Here is a 13,829-nt window from a genome sequence, read left to right on the forward strand (position 1 = left end):
CTTTTTCTTTTTGTTTGAGACAGGGTCTCACTCCATCATCCAGGCTGGAGTGCAGGAGCGTAATTGTTGGAGCCTCAAGCTATTGGCTCAAGAGCTCCTCCTGCCTCAGCCTCCAGAGTAGCTGATACTACAGGCAAGTGCCACCACATCTGGCTATTTTTTTTGTTTTTTGTAGTAGAGATGGGGGTCTCACTATGTTTATCAGGGTGGTCTTGAACTGTTGGCCTCAAGCAATCCTCCTGCCTTGGCCTTCCAAAGTGTTGGGATTACCAGGTGTGAGCCACCACACCCAGCTAGCTTTTCTTTTTTATATGCTCCTAATATGATATATTCTAAAGACAAAAACACTAAAAATTTTAAAACTGTAACCAGTTGTCTATTAGTAGTTATTTAACATAGTATTTTGAAACTATGTTGTTCATATAATTATAAAATAAATACCTAAATGTATACTATTAGGAGTCAATATTTTCTGAATGAGAAGAGATAAACATAAAATTGGAGTTAAATAAAAATGCTGTAACTTTAAATTTGATTGAATATATTAGTATGAACATGATTTCTTTCGAAAGTGCATATTATCCAGCTGTCCACTTGACAGTCATCACCCAGTAGCAAAGAGCATGTACCTATGGTCTGAAAATATATTTTCCACCAAAGGAACCAGGGTTCCTTGAAAAAATGGCTGAGTCCAGGTGTGGGCCAAAAAAGCATATGAGACCTTTCTGGCAAACAGAATGTTCTAGGATCAGAGAGGTTATCACAGACTATGGAGGTCATGGCAAAATGACTCAGCAGGCAACTGGAAGGGCCTCTTTCTGGCCTAAGATGGGATAATTTGAACACTAAAAGAATGACTACATTGTATAGAAACATAACATTTATTTTAAAAATCCATAAGTTATTAATAATAAACTAAATATTAGTTTATTTAGTCCACTACGAAGGACTACGAAGGACGCTAGGGTAGGACATCTCTTAGCACCCTGAAAATGTAGGGAAAGAATCAATCAAGCATTTATACTGCCTGAAATACAGTTCATACAGAAATAAAACATTTGACGAACAAGGGTTTCCTTTAAAGAATTCTAGCTAGTAAAATACAGAAGGAATAAAATAATTAGAAAATTATTGGTTTCAATGTTTGCTCAAAAACAGTATTAAGCAACCATTCATCAATGAACTCTAAGCCATGAGGTGAGAATTTAACTGGGAATATAATAAATGGATGAGATGGATACCACCTGAATCCACTTTTCAAATTTAGCATCACTAAATACTGGACAGACATTATGTGCTTCATGACATGTTGCAACGGAACACACACAATACCACATATGAAGTACTCTTACCTAAAACATTTAATATGACTCTAACCAAAAAATTAAGTAGATTGAAAAACAATATAAACACAATCACAAGAATGTAATTAGCAAGATCCTGAATTTGTGATAGTCTACAAGATCAATAATCCAATTTAACTAACAAATCAAAATGTAGGAACAAAGAGAAGGGAGTGGGAAAGAACCCATATAGAATAAGAGATTTAAGTGACATAATCACCAAATGTTAGATACACTAATGCCATAAAAAGTATTTTTTAAATTTCCTCATCAGTTACAGATATATTATAAAATATTTATGAGTAAAATGGCTATGTGTGGATTTTCTTGAGATGAATAAAGGGGAAAAAATGGAGATAGCTAAAGCAAAATTGGCAAAGCGTTTGTGACTTTTAAAGCTGGGTGAAAAGTGAGTAATGAATACTCCTTTTGTGTTTGAAAATTACTAATGTAAAACAATAAAAAAATCTTATGCTCTACGATATACATGAACAAAACAATAATTGAAACATAGAAACAAAAGCAATTACTAAAGCTAATCAAAAATACATTTAGGAAAGTGACTTAAATGAAGGTCACTTTTGCCTTTTCATCTGTAAAATGAAGGGCTGTCTGGAAGATCTCTGAAGTTCTTTTCATTCTACTATTTCTTATTTGTCCTTTAAATAAGCCAAGATCACAATTTTTTCTAATATATCTGCTCTAACCCTAATGGACCCCAGCCTCAAGCACCCAGTAGAGTGTTTTCTGTCTCTATATATTTGCTTTTTGGAGATTTCATATACAAGGAATCATGCAATATGTGTTCTCCTGAATGGCTTCTTCCGCTGTTGTAGCAAATATCCATACTTTGTTACTTTTTATTCCCTAATAGAATGCCATTGTATGAATAGACTACATTTTATTTACCCATTCACCAATTAATATATGATTGAGTTGCTTCCACTATTTGGCTATTATGAATAACGCTGCTATGAACACTCACATACAAGTCTTTGCATATACCTTTTTTTGCATGTGATATGGGTTGGTTCCCTGTCCCTGCTCCAATCTCATGTTGAATTGTAATCCCCGTTGTTGGAGATGGAGCCAGGTGAGAGGTGATTGAATCATGGGGGTGGATTTCCCCTCAGTGCCATTCTTGCAATAGTGAGTTCTTGTGAGATCTGGTCATTTAAAAGTATGTGGCACCTCCTCCCTTTTCCTCTTCCTCCTGCTCCAGCAATGTGAAGTGCTGGTTCCCCTTTGCCTTCTGCCATGATTCTAAGTTTCCTCAGACTTCCCTAGAATCTGAGCAAATCCCAGCATCATGCTTCCTGTATAGCCTACAGAGTCATGAGCCAATTAAACCTCTTTTCTTTATAAATTACCCAGTCTCAGGTATTTCTTTATAGCAGTGAGAGAACGAACTAATACAGTATGTCATTGTTGTTAAGACTTCACAGCACAGATACATAACATGTTCCTAGTACTCTCTGATTCCTCCTGCTTTCCTCCATGCACGTGGAAATAGTTTAAAGCCACTGGCATCTAAAATTATAAGTTACTCATGAAAGATCAACAGATATTCAAGAACTATAAGCCACACCTATATTACACAAAACACAGCCTCGTACACAAAATTAATTATCCAAGAAATATTTTGATTATGATTAAAACAGTTGAAGAACCATAAGCCTCTGCTTTTCCATTAAGCCATTCTTCCTTCAACTACAGATCAATGGGTTAGTATAAATGTTGAGTATATCATAAGGATAATGAATAAACTAACATATTCAATAAAGAAAGATGTAGTTGGTACAATGAAGACAGCATAACTGTGTTTAACTCATGTACTGGTTTCACTACCGAAAACCAGAGAGGGATGGAATTCTGCTCCAAGTGTTGCTTATGCAACAATGGGCCGTTCAAAAGTGTACTTTCAAATTCAAACATAAAACTGCATGAATGATTTTTAATTTTTTTCTCACATAATTAAATAAGTTCATTTTTTGGAAAAATCACTAGTTTTAAAACATATAGATAGAAGATATACTAGCATTATCTTATGGAAAATAGTTTGGGATTAATGATTTAGAAAAATGATCGAAAAGGGAGGCAAGTATAACAAAATTCTGTAATATTTCTAATCAGTAGGTTACAAAAAGGTCAGGTAAAGTGGGAAATCAAAAGTTCACATAACCTCAAACATTCTAACTTAAAATGCACAGATGCAAATTCATTCACTGCTCTTTGATGTAGAGTGAAAGCTTTCTTTTGCAAATGCACCCACTGATGGGATTTTCATCCTGTCCTTCTTGCATACACAGCATACAAAGGCTTGCCTTTGATGTTTTCCTTTTCTACGTAGATCAAATATTTCAATACATCTGCAAAATAATTTATATGTAAATTCATTTATTTCATATTTTTATTTCATTATTTTAGTAGTCTCATTCGATTATAATTCAATAGCATAATTTTTTGGTTAGGGTAGGTAGCTCACCAAAGATTCTTTCTGAAGTATTTAATTTTGCTTTTATGGAAACAGCTCTTCCTGTTTTTGCATTGTATGTATATAATATTTTCAAAATTACATTATTAAAATAAGCAATTGTAAAAACAGGCCTCAACAGGTTAAGTAAAACAAAATTTTGAAGAAATATAACTGGCATGAGCAGGTGAACTAGAAATTACCCTACTGGTCCTAGCCCCAAACAGTGCAAAGAACAGACATTCAGCATGTATGACTGAGGGATTGGAGATCTTATTTGAACAAGTTTGTGACTGAAGTTTAAGAACTTCTACAGATTACTAGATACAGGAATGATGGGGAACTTTGATACATACACTGACAAACCTTTAAGAAATCATGACCTGAAACTTGATTTTTTTTTTTTTTTTTTTTTTTTTTTTTTTTAGTTTATCCAAACACGTGCAGGCCAAGCAAAAGCAACCACCTGTTACTCCTTAATTTATTACACAATTTGGAAGAAAGGCAGTAGAAAATGAGAAGACTGTGGACAGATCACATGCACCAGAAACAATACAAATGATTCTCTCAATAAAATAATAATCTAAGCCAAGCTTGTTCAATCTGTGGCCTGAGGGCCACATGCAGCCCAGGATGACTTTGAATGTGGCCCAACACAAATTCGTAAACTTTCTTAAAATATGAGGTTTTTTTTCTGGTTTTTTTTTTTTTTTTTTTAGCTTATCAGCTATTGTTAGCATTCGTATATTTTATGTGTGGCCCGAGACAATTCTTCTTCTTCCAGTGTGGCCCACGAAAGCCAAAAGATTGGACACCTTTGAGTTAAGATATAAATACAGAAAGCACAGCTTTCCAGAAACCATTTTTACTCATCTACAGAAATAATCCCTCTTATCTGGGGAAGAAATGATCCAGAACCATCTTATGTCTACTAGTTAAATGCCTCCTATCATCTATCCCTTAGTAAATAATTTGATAAAAAGAAATTTTAAAAATCTGCAAATCTTACTAGTGTCATCAGAATTGAAAAATCACAATTAAATTTAAAGACAAGTAATATGTATTGACAAATGACATTTCTAAAAATCTCTGAGAAAGCACTGGCCTTCCTATTTCCTTAACTATTTTTAGGCATATTTTTATTGCAAGCACACAATGGCACACTAAGCAAAGAAATCTGTTTACACACTAAATGTTTCCATATAAGCAACAATATGCAAATGGCTTATTGTAAATGTTCACAATTCTCAGTTATTAATTCAGATTAGCAAGTTCATATTAGTGAATGGAAGCTGACTGAGTCCAGGCACCTTAACTCTCTGGTTTAAAGCTGTGTCTTGAAGCATCTAGAATATTTACTGGAACAAAGAAGATGCTCAATAAAACATGGTTGAATGATTTCTCTTTCAGATACACACATACTGTATTAGGTGTTCAAATGTTTTCCTAATTTTGAAAAAAAAAAATCTCATTTCTTAAAAGCATGCTGGGTTAGAATTTTTAATGTATTTAGTGTGAAATAACAGTTCCTTTCAGCATTTGACCCTGATTCATAGAAAACAAGAACCTGCACAAAGAATAAATTATCCTCAGCCATTCAACAACCAGGCTGTCTTCCAGCAATATATAAAAATAACCAAGCTGTAGGGTTGCTAAACATCTATATTCCACGAAAATCATTTTCTTCTTCCCATCTATCGTAGAGACATTTGCCTTTTACTTTCAGACTGGTGGTTTGACAACTCTACCAAATAAGTCATTTTATATATATTCTCCCCCATCAGTAAATAAGAATATATTTTATATTCCTGTTTGTGAAAAAGGTCAAATTACAGATTAATTAAAATGAGCTCATTTAAGAGTAATTGGGACGGACACGGTGGCTCATGCCTGTAACCCCAACACTTTGGGCGGCCAAGGGAGGCAGATCACTTAAGCTCAGGAGTTCAAGACCAGCCTGAGCAACATAGTTAGATCCTCTCTCAATTTCAAAAATAGTAATTGCACGGAGTTAAAAGAAGCAATGCACGGGAAATAACTAAACCAGGAAGTGAAGAAACTTTAGTTTTGCCACATGCACCCCCCCTAGAGCAAGCATTTATTAAGCACCTATGCTGGCTATGGGTAAAGAAATAAGTACAATTCCTGTATTTAAAGAACCAACAGTTTATTATTTGACAATATTAATCAACTACACATACACATAAAAAGTCTCAAATGTTACCTTGTTCTCCCTTTCTCTTTAGGTGTCTTTGGTCAACAAATGAGCACTTTTGAAATACCCATAAAAACATAAATAATAGAATTTACTAAGGTACAATGTGCAGGAGACTATATATGAATTAAACTAATTATTACCACAACACTGTGAGTTGTTGTTTTGTGTATAATTTACAGGACGAGGCATAAATTCCTGAGAAGGGAGTTAACTTGTCCTCAGTCAGTAAACTGCAGACCTAGGTTTAAAACCCAGAGAAGTTCATTTCAAAGACCCATTTCTTTCTCCTCTGCCATTCTGTTACTGTATGCCCTATCTGTGTGCCCAGCACCACTGAAACACCAATCTAAGATCTTAAAATTCTATTTAGAGTAACAGATTGAAACAAACAAACAAAAAAAACCCCCCCACACAATACATTATGCGAACCTATCTAATAAATAGTTCCTCTGAAATGACATCTACTAAAAGAAACACTAACTTATTAAAAGAAAAGCATTAGCTATATGCATACTAAAGACTAATTCATTATAATTATGCCTTCATGATCTGTAAAACTATATTAAATCTTTTAAAACAAAGGAAAAATACCCATATTCTGAAAAGTAAACAATGTTTTCATCTGCCTCGTTTAAACAAACAAAAATACTACTCCTGGCCCTCCCAACTACCATCACATTCAGTACCACAGAAAGGTATCTGATTTAATGTATAAACACTGTAAAATCCATTGCAATTCTTCCTCCCAGAAACAAGAAAAGGAAATGAGAAAGAAATATACGGTAGTCTCATTTATACAAACTTTCCCTGAGGAAACAGGTGGACCTAGAAACAAAGGCATATATAACACGCCAAGTAATGGTGGCGGTCAGTACTTAGCAATGTCTTAGCAAAGACTTTGTTCAAAAATAGCCATTGAATATTAAAGCCATTAAAACAATTTTTATAGCGCAAGAATTTTGGTATTATAGGTGTGGTCCAGTTATTATGAATGTCAAGATACAGAAGCTAAAATCCTAATTTATACATTTACTTTTTGATCCTAAAATAAAAATAAGATATTTTTATTGTACTGATCTCACAAAAAGATCATTATGTTCTATATTTTGTCCTCAATTTCATAAGCACCACTTATGTTACTCTTACAATATTTTCTTAATTGCGTTCTACCACTTTTCTTATAAAAAGTTAGAAAATATAAAAATTTTATCTCAAAAGCAAAACTAATTTTATATCACTGAGATCATTGCTTATATTTATGAATTTGATGAGATACCTATAATGTATGTGCACTTTAAGAAACCACAGATGACGTTGACCAACCACCTAAGTTTTTTACGTCAACAGTATGACACTTTGAAAATCATCTTTAATAATTCTAAACAAAACAAAAAACACACATGTAATGCGTAATCAATTTGATATTCCATCCAAATATTTTGTTGTTTAAACAACAGGGTATCATTATTTTCTAGAGTTTCTTATTAGAAAAAAAAAAATTGTGTACAGTTTCAGTTCAGGCACTACAGCATGATTAGAGTACTCCTATTCGACAAAACATAAACTCAAACTTAAGTATATTTTGCAAAACGTGAAAATCTTTAACAAACAAGTGACCTCAACTAGAATTATAAATGGGCTTCTCCACATGACTTGGGAGTTTCATGACATAATTGACAACAGGCTGAAGTTAAAAAAAAAAAATGCATCAGTACAAGACACACTATTTTGAATAGATGGAGACAGGTTTAGAAAGCACTAGTTACTAATTGTACATCACCACATATATGGTTTATGTGCCAACTACTGCATGTGTCTTTGTAAATTACTATCTACTTTCCTTTGACAAGAATAAATTGTGATAAGGCATCTAAACATTCCAAGTTATAGCTATATAACTTCAAAATTCTACAGAGGAGTCATCCAGTTCTAAAGATCATTGCATAATTATTTCAAACATGAAAATGGAATATAATTATACTCTTAATATTGAATGTATAATGAGTTTGTGTTAAACAATTCTGTTACTCACCTTAGTTTTTTCCTTTTCCATATGGTTCAGTAATTTGCTTTCTAAAGAACATAGGGAGTAAACAAGACACCGAAAGGTAACTTCTCCTCTTCCTTATTAATGACATCATTAAGTTTGCCTATGTATAGTCTCAATCATCTGACCTCATGCCCTACATGAATAAGGGGATTTGTTTAGCTGTTAATCCTCACAGTGTGTGGTTAGCAGCCATAAACCAGTGACAGATAGTAACTTGATACTATCTTTTTTATTTTTAAAATAAAACATGGCGAGATTGCAGTTTGTGCTGGTCTGGTTTATGTCAACCTTAAATATGATCAAGTTTCTTTATCGGCAAAATTTGGAAAATGTAAATCTCATGTATTTATTTCTAAGGGAAATTTACATTTGAATTATATAAGTTAGATTTCTACAAGGTATTTAGAAACACAGCCCTTGTTTAAAAAAAAAAATACAACCAATGATTCTACTGACTATTTTTCACATTTTATATACATTTTATAATAGCAAGTAGATTTATAATTTGAACATTTGGAATCTCTCCTAAGTATATGTATTATTTCTCTTTCATTCTGTAAAGATTTTTAATTAATCTTATCATTTCTTCTAAGAAGACTTCTTTAAATACTAATTAGCTCTGTTAGAAGCAATACTTTATACCACAAGACAATGTTAACTCAATTTTTTCTTTTAAGCCACCAAACTTTCAACACAAACCATTTGGAGTTTCAATTAAAGGATGCATTTGGCTATCCACAGATATTCTATACCACAATTTTATCTTACATAAAAAGACTAATTCTCACATTCATCTAATATTACATAATACCAGACATCTATTTAAGGGATGAAGTTAATGCAGTCCTTAATAAAAGAATAATGTTTTAGCACACACAGAAAGTACAGTACTGTAAGCAAGGAGATGAGTCAAGTTGCATTATTCAGTTAGTTTAGCAAAGTTATATGTAATCGTGTACCAGCCAACTTAGAATGTCCACGAGCAACCTTCTTATTCAAGGTTCATGCTGACACAGTTAATATTACACTCAAGGTGTGCTCTAAGGGTCATGTACTAAAGGATTCTTTATTTTTTTAATTTAATGCAGGTAAATTGACTAACTGCAATTGTTACTAGCAAGAGGGTTGTTAACACAGAGATGCCTATGCCAGGGGAAAGAGTACAGGGGAAAGAGTGCCAATCTAGAGATCAAAATGCTTCATTCTAGTTTGAATTTCTGTCCAGTACCCGAAGAAAATACCTCAAGTTAGCTTCATAGGGTTCTCATATTTTAAATGATAGAGATTATTCCTTGTAAAAGCTAAAGCCCTAGATTAGTGTAATTTATCATATTGTTTACTGAAGTATTTACCATAATTTGAAAGGAACTTCACCATGTCTTAAGGAAGTGTTTCCAGTAAGAACATAATGAACAGCAGTAGTTAATAATGTATACACACAGAGTTTAATGGATTAAGCATTACATTTTAAAAAATTTTTCCCTAATATGCATGTACATTTAATCATTGCATATACATTTAATGCGTTAAGAAAAAAAATTACATAATTTACTCTCCAAAACATCAATTCACAAAAACATAACTACTTTAGTTTTTTCTACAAAAATGCTGACAGAGAAAAAGAGTCCTCAGACATATTAAAATGTGTAAGGGTAATAGTAGTTTGAGAGAAAATATTAGATATTTTTAAAGCAAAAGATTAGGAAAGGTTAAATTATTTTACAAGTTTTACACAACATATTTACTTACAACTGTTCCAGAAAGTCTCTATAAAACAGTAGTTCCTTTAGCGCTTTACTTTTAGAGGATGCTGAACCAACTGCCCTGCTCTCTTACTAACTCAACTGTTTATCATGTATGCGTAAGCGCCAGGCACTTCTTACCTCTGGCAAATATGTAAAAGAAGGAATTCACTGGTCTTATCAAATCATTCTGGGAATAATCATGCTAACATTTTCATAGGGTCTTTTTCTGAAGAGAACGTGTTTTACACAATAAAAATTACCAAAATAAAAAGCAGCTCCTTATCAAGCAATTTTAAAACTGGAGAATCCAATTTTTTGTTTCCTTTATAAAGTTATAAATGCAGATTCTCAATATATACAAAATATTTTAATTCATCATTTGATCTTATGGCTAAGAAGCACATCTGTATAATATTTTTTAAAACCTTAAAATTACTTGTAGGATGATAGTTTGAAGAAAGCTGAGTATATAAAAATAAAATTCGGATAAAAAAGCAGGCATTTAATTTTGTTAAAAGAACCAGGTAAACTTCCTGGCAGATGCCCTAAAATTTCTCCCAATGGGTCCAGAGCAAACATCATTTTCTACCATGGAAACCTCAATTCAGCCAGTAGAAGCTGGCATTTCAGTCTCATGGCTTCACTTCTACTAACGTTCTACTGTGAGGGCCCTGATGTGAAAGGAGAAGACTTTAAACACCTAGATTTTATAGTCAGTCTTCTTCTAAATCAAAGTGCATCTTTGCAACAATTCCGATATTTCCAGAATGTTCAAAATCAAACAGAGACTATTCTGAGTGACAGAAACTTTGATACAAAATTACATGTCCCATTACTTTCACTGACAGAAGCATTATTTCTTCCTCCATGTGTGCAATACTGACTGATAAGGTTATAGCTCAGAATATCACAAGAACTGTCACTGGCATTTGCTTTCTAGCCTTGACTGTCTCTTATACAGCTCTGCGTACTTTGTACCTACATCTCTCTCCACAACAAAACATTTTTAAGAAGGTGTTCAGAAGAGTAAGTAAGCTTTAATGCACAGCATGAGGACTGTGGCTAATAATATTGTACTATATACTGGAAACTGGAAATTTGCTAAGAGTAGTTTTCAAGTGCCTGTACCATTTTTTCAAAAAAAAAAAAAAAAGGTAACTGTGCGAGGAGATACATATTTTAATCTGCTTGACTGCAATAATTATCTCAATATGTATATGTTTATCATAACATCATGTTGTACACCTTAAATATATATACAATAATAACTTCAAAAAACAAGATGTTCAGGTTAGCACGGCAGTACATGCTGTAGTTCTAGCTACTAGGGAGGCTGAGGTAGGAAAATTGCTTAAGCCCAGCAGTTTGAGGTTGCAGTGAGCTGTGACTGTGCCACTGTACTCCAGCCTCGGTAACAGGAAGAAACTCTGCCTCTTAAAAAAAAAAAAAATGCATTCATAGTTTCTACTTCTTTACCTCATAGCCTCTCATGAGTCCAATTCCATCTGGCAACCATCCCCAACCCCACCCAGACTGTCTCATATCTTCATTAACACCAATGCCCCTCATACTGCTCCAGATATTGAAGAACAGGATTCTTACTGGAATCTTATCTTGCTTGATTTCTTCATGGCACTCTAAACGTTTCACGTTGCCAATCCTGAAATCTTTCCTACATGCAATACATTCTGTTTTTGTCTCTGTTGTCCTGCTGGTAGTTTGTTTTGTTTTGTTTTGTATTTTTAAAACAGAGTCTCATTCTGTCACCCAGGTTGGAGTGCAGTGGTGTGACTTCGGCTCACTGTAACCTCCGCCTCCCAGGTTCAAGCAATTCTCCTGCCTCAGCTTCCTGAGTAGCTGGGATTACAGCTATGTGCCACCATGCCCAGCTAATTTCTGTATTTTTAGTAGAGACAGGGTTTCACCATGTTGGCCTCAAACTCCTGACCTCAAGTGATCCCCTAGCCTTGGCCTCCCAAAGTGCTGAGATTACAGCCGTGAGCCATGGCACCTGGCCCCTGGTGGTAGTCGTTAGTGTCCAAATACTTCCTCCTCGTATGCCCTCAAAGATACCCCAAGTTGCATAATCAATTATATGGGATCACCCTACTTGGGGGTCTTACTACCCATATTTTAAAATCTCTTGGGTGCCTATTTTTCATCTCAAACTTGATAATGTCAAAAGTGAACTCTTCACCCCTCCTCCCTTAGTCTCCCCCACCTCAATAACAGCCCCAATATAGTCCAAAATCTAAGAATTCATCTTGGTTCATTCCTCTTTCCCTCACTTCCATTTTCAATCCGAAAAAGATGCTGAATTCATGTACTTCATCTACACTACAACAACCCTCCCCCAGTCCAATTCAACCCCTCATCCTCTCCCACTCCACCCTGACAGTCTCCCTGCCTCTGCTCTCAGGAGGCATTCCAATCTCTTCCACAAAACTTCCATGTCACCATCTTAAAATGTAAACTATCAATTCATTCTGTTTTAAATCTTCCAAACGCTTCCCATGGCCCTTAGAATAAATTTCAAACTCCTCATCCTGGTAAAGGAAGCCCCAAACTGCAGCGCTATCTAGTTCTCATGGCCCCTTCATCAGCCCACTGCGTTCCAGCAACACTGGCTTTTTCTAGGTCTGGTATATACAAGCACCCCCAGTCTTAGAGGCTTTGCCACTACTGTTCCCTGGACCTAGAATGCTTTTCCTCACTCATATCCCTGTTTAAATGTTTCCTTCTCATAAAGATTCTTAGTCAAGTCTATGGTAGCATACCAATTGCTATCCCATCACCCTATTTTAATTATCTTCAAAACATTTATCACTTTTTTATTTTGTCTGGCTGCCCCCCCCCTGCCCCCCACCAACCTGGTTCTCCCTCAGAATCTAAACTCTGAGAAGAGACACCTTGTCAGTCTTCTCCTGATGCCTATAACAGGGGCTGGCACTTGACAAGCAATCATTAAGTCTCTGCTATCAAATAAGTGAATCAGTTATGAGGAACACTTTTCTTTTTAATTCAACAACTATTTATATATTTATATAAATTGTGATTAAGTGTCCTTGGAACAACATTATGATTAACATATATAAAAAGGGTAACACTATTAGCCTTTGGGGAAAAAACACAAAAATAATTACGATCGATATTTAATGTTTAAAAATAAACTTATTGTTTTGGAATAATTTTAGATTTACAGAAAATTAGTAAAGTAACTAAAGACAGTTCCCATATATACTTTACCAAGTTTCCTTTAATGTTAACATCTTATATAACAATGTACCTTTGGCAAAACTAATACTAAAATTAGTGATTATTAACTCAACCCCAGACTATATTTGGATTTCAAGAGTTTATCCACTAATGTCTTTTACGTGTTCGATGATCTAATCCAGAATACCATATGTCATTTAGTACAAGTTTAATTTTGAATTGTAGCCTGATTTTTTTTTTTTTTATTTTTCAAAATGTCTTTTCAGTTCTGTATCTGGCATATACAAACCTTACTATTGATCTTAACTTATTTAAAAAGAAGTAATTTGACCCAATATAAAAGAAATAATATGCCAGGAAAAACAAAAATTCACTAAATCATGAGTTACACACACACACACACACACACACACACTACTGTTAAAGACAGAATGACTACTACAGTATAATCCAAGATTCTTTTCTAGATTTTCTTTGCATACCTTCCTAAGGATGCTGCCCTAAGCTTCTCCTGAAACGTTTTGTATATGCACCTATGCACCTGAAGATTCCAGGCAGCACTAAGGGAGAGCGACACAGGAATGCTGCTATATACCTAAATGCAGATAACAGCAAGAATGCTCACAATGATCCTTCTTAGGAAAAATAAGAAAACAATCTTCTAAACCAAGATAAATGAAATTCATGAATTATAAGCTTAATATTAGCTTGATTTCCGAAAGCAACTTTTAAAGAGTGTATAACAACTTCCTTAAGACAGGCATCACTGAGGCACAATAGAAAT

At 34.2% G+C, this 13,829-nt stretch overlaps 1 protein-coding gene across 7 annotated transcripts in view; it reads right to left on the reverse strand.

Annotated features, from left to right (window-relative positions):
- Positions 1 to 13,829, reverse strand: part of COBLL1 (cordon-bleu WH2 repeat protein like 1) — a 163,378-nt gene that overhangs the window by 84,402 nt on the left and 65,147 nt on the right. The window contains exon 1 of one of the 7 annotated variants that reach the window (XM_017946597.3): positions 9,834 to 11,207. The exons of the other annotated variants lie outside the window; for them this stretch is intronic. The gene's annotated coding sequence lies outside the window, so the exon portion shown is untranslated. Of the gene's footprint in view, positions 1 to 9,833; positions 11,208 to 13,829 lie in introns of those variants that run through there. 7 annotated transcript variants of the gene reach the window in all.

This window comes from Papio anubis, chromosome 10 (genome assembly GCF_008728515.1).
Source record: "Papio anubis isolate 15944 chromosome 10, Panubis1.0, whole genome shotgun sequence".
NCBI lineage: Eukaryota > Metazoa > Chordata > Mammalia > Primates > Cercopithecidae > Papio > Papio anubis.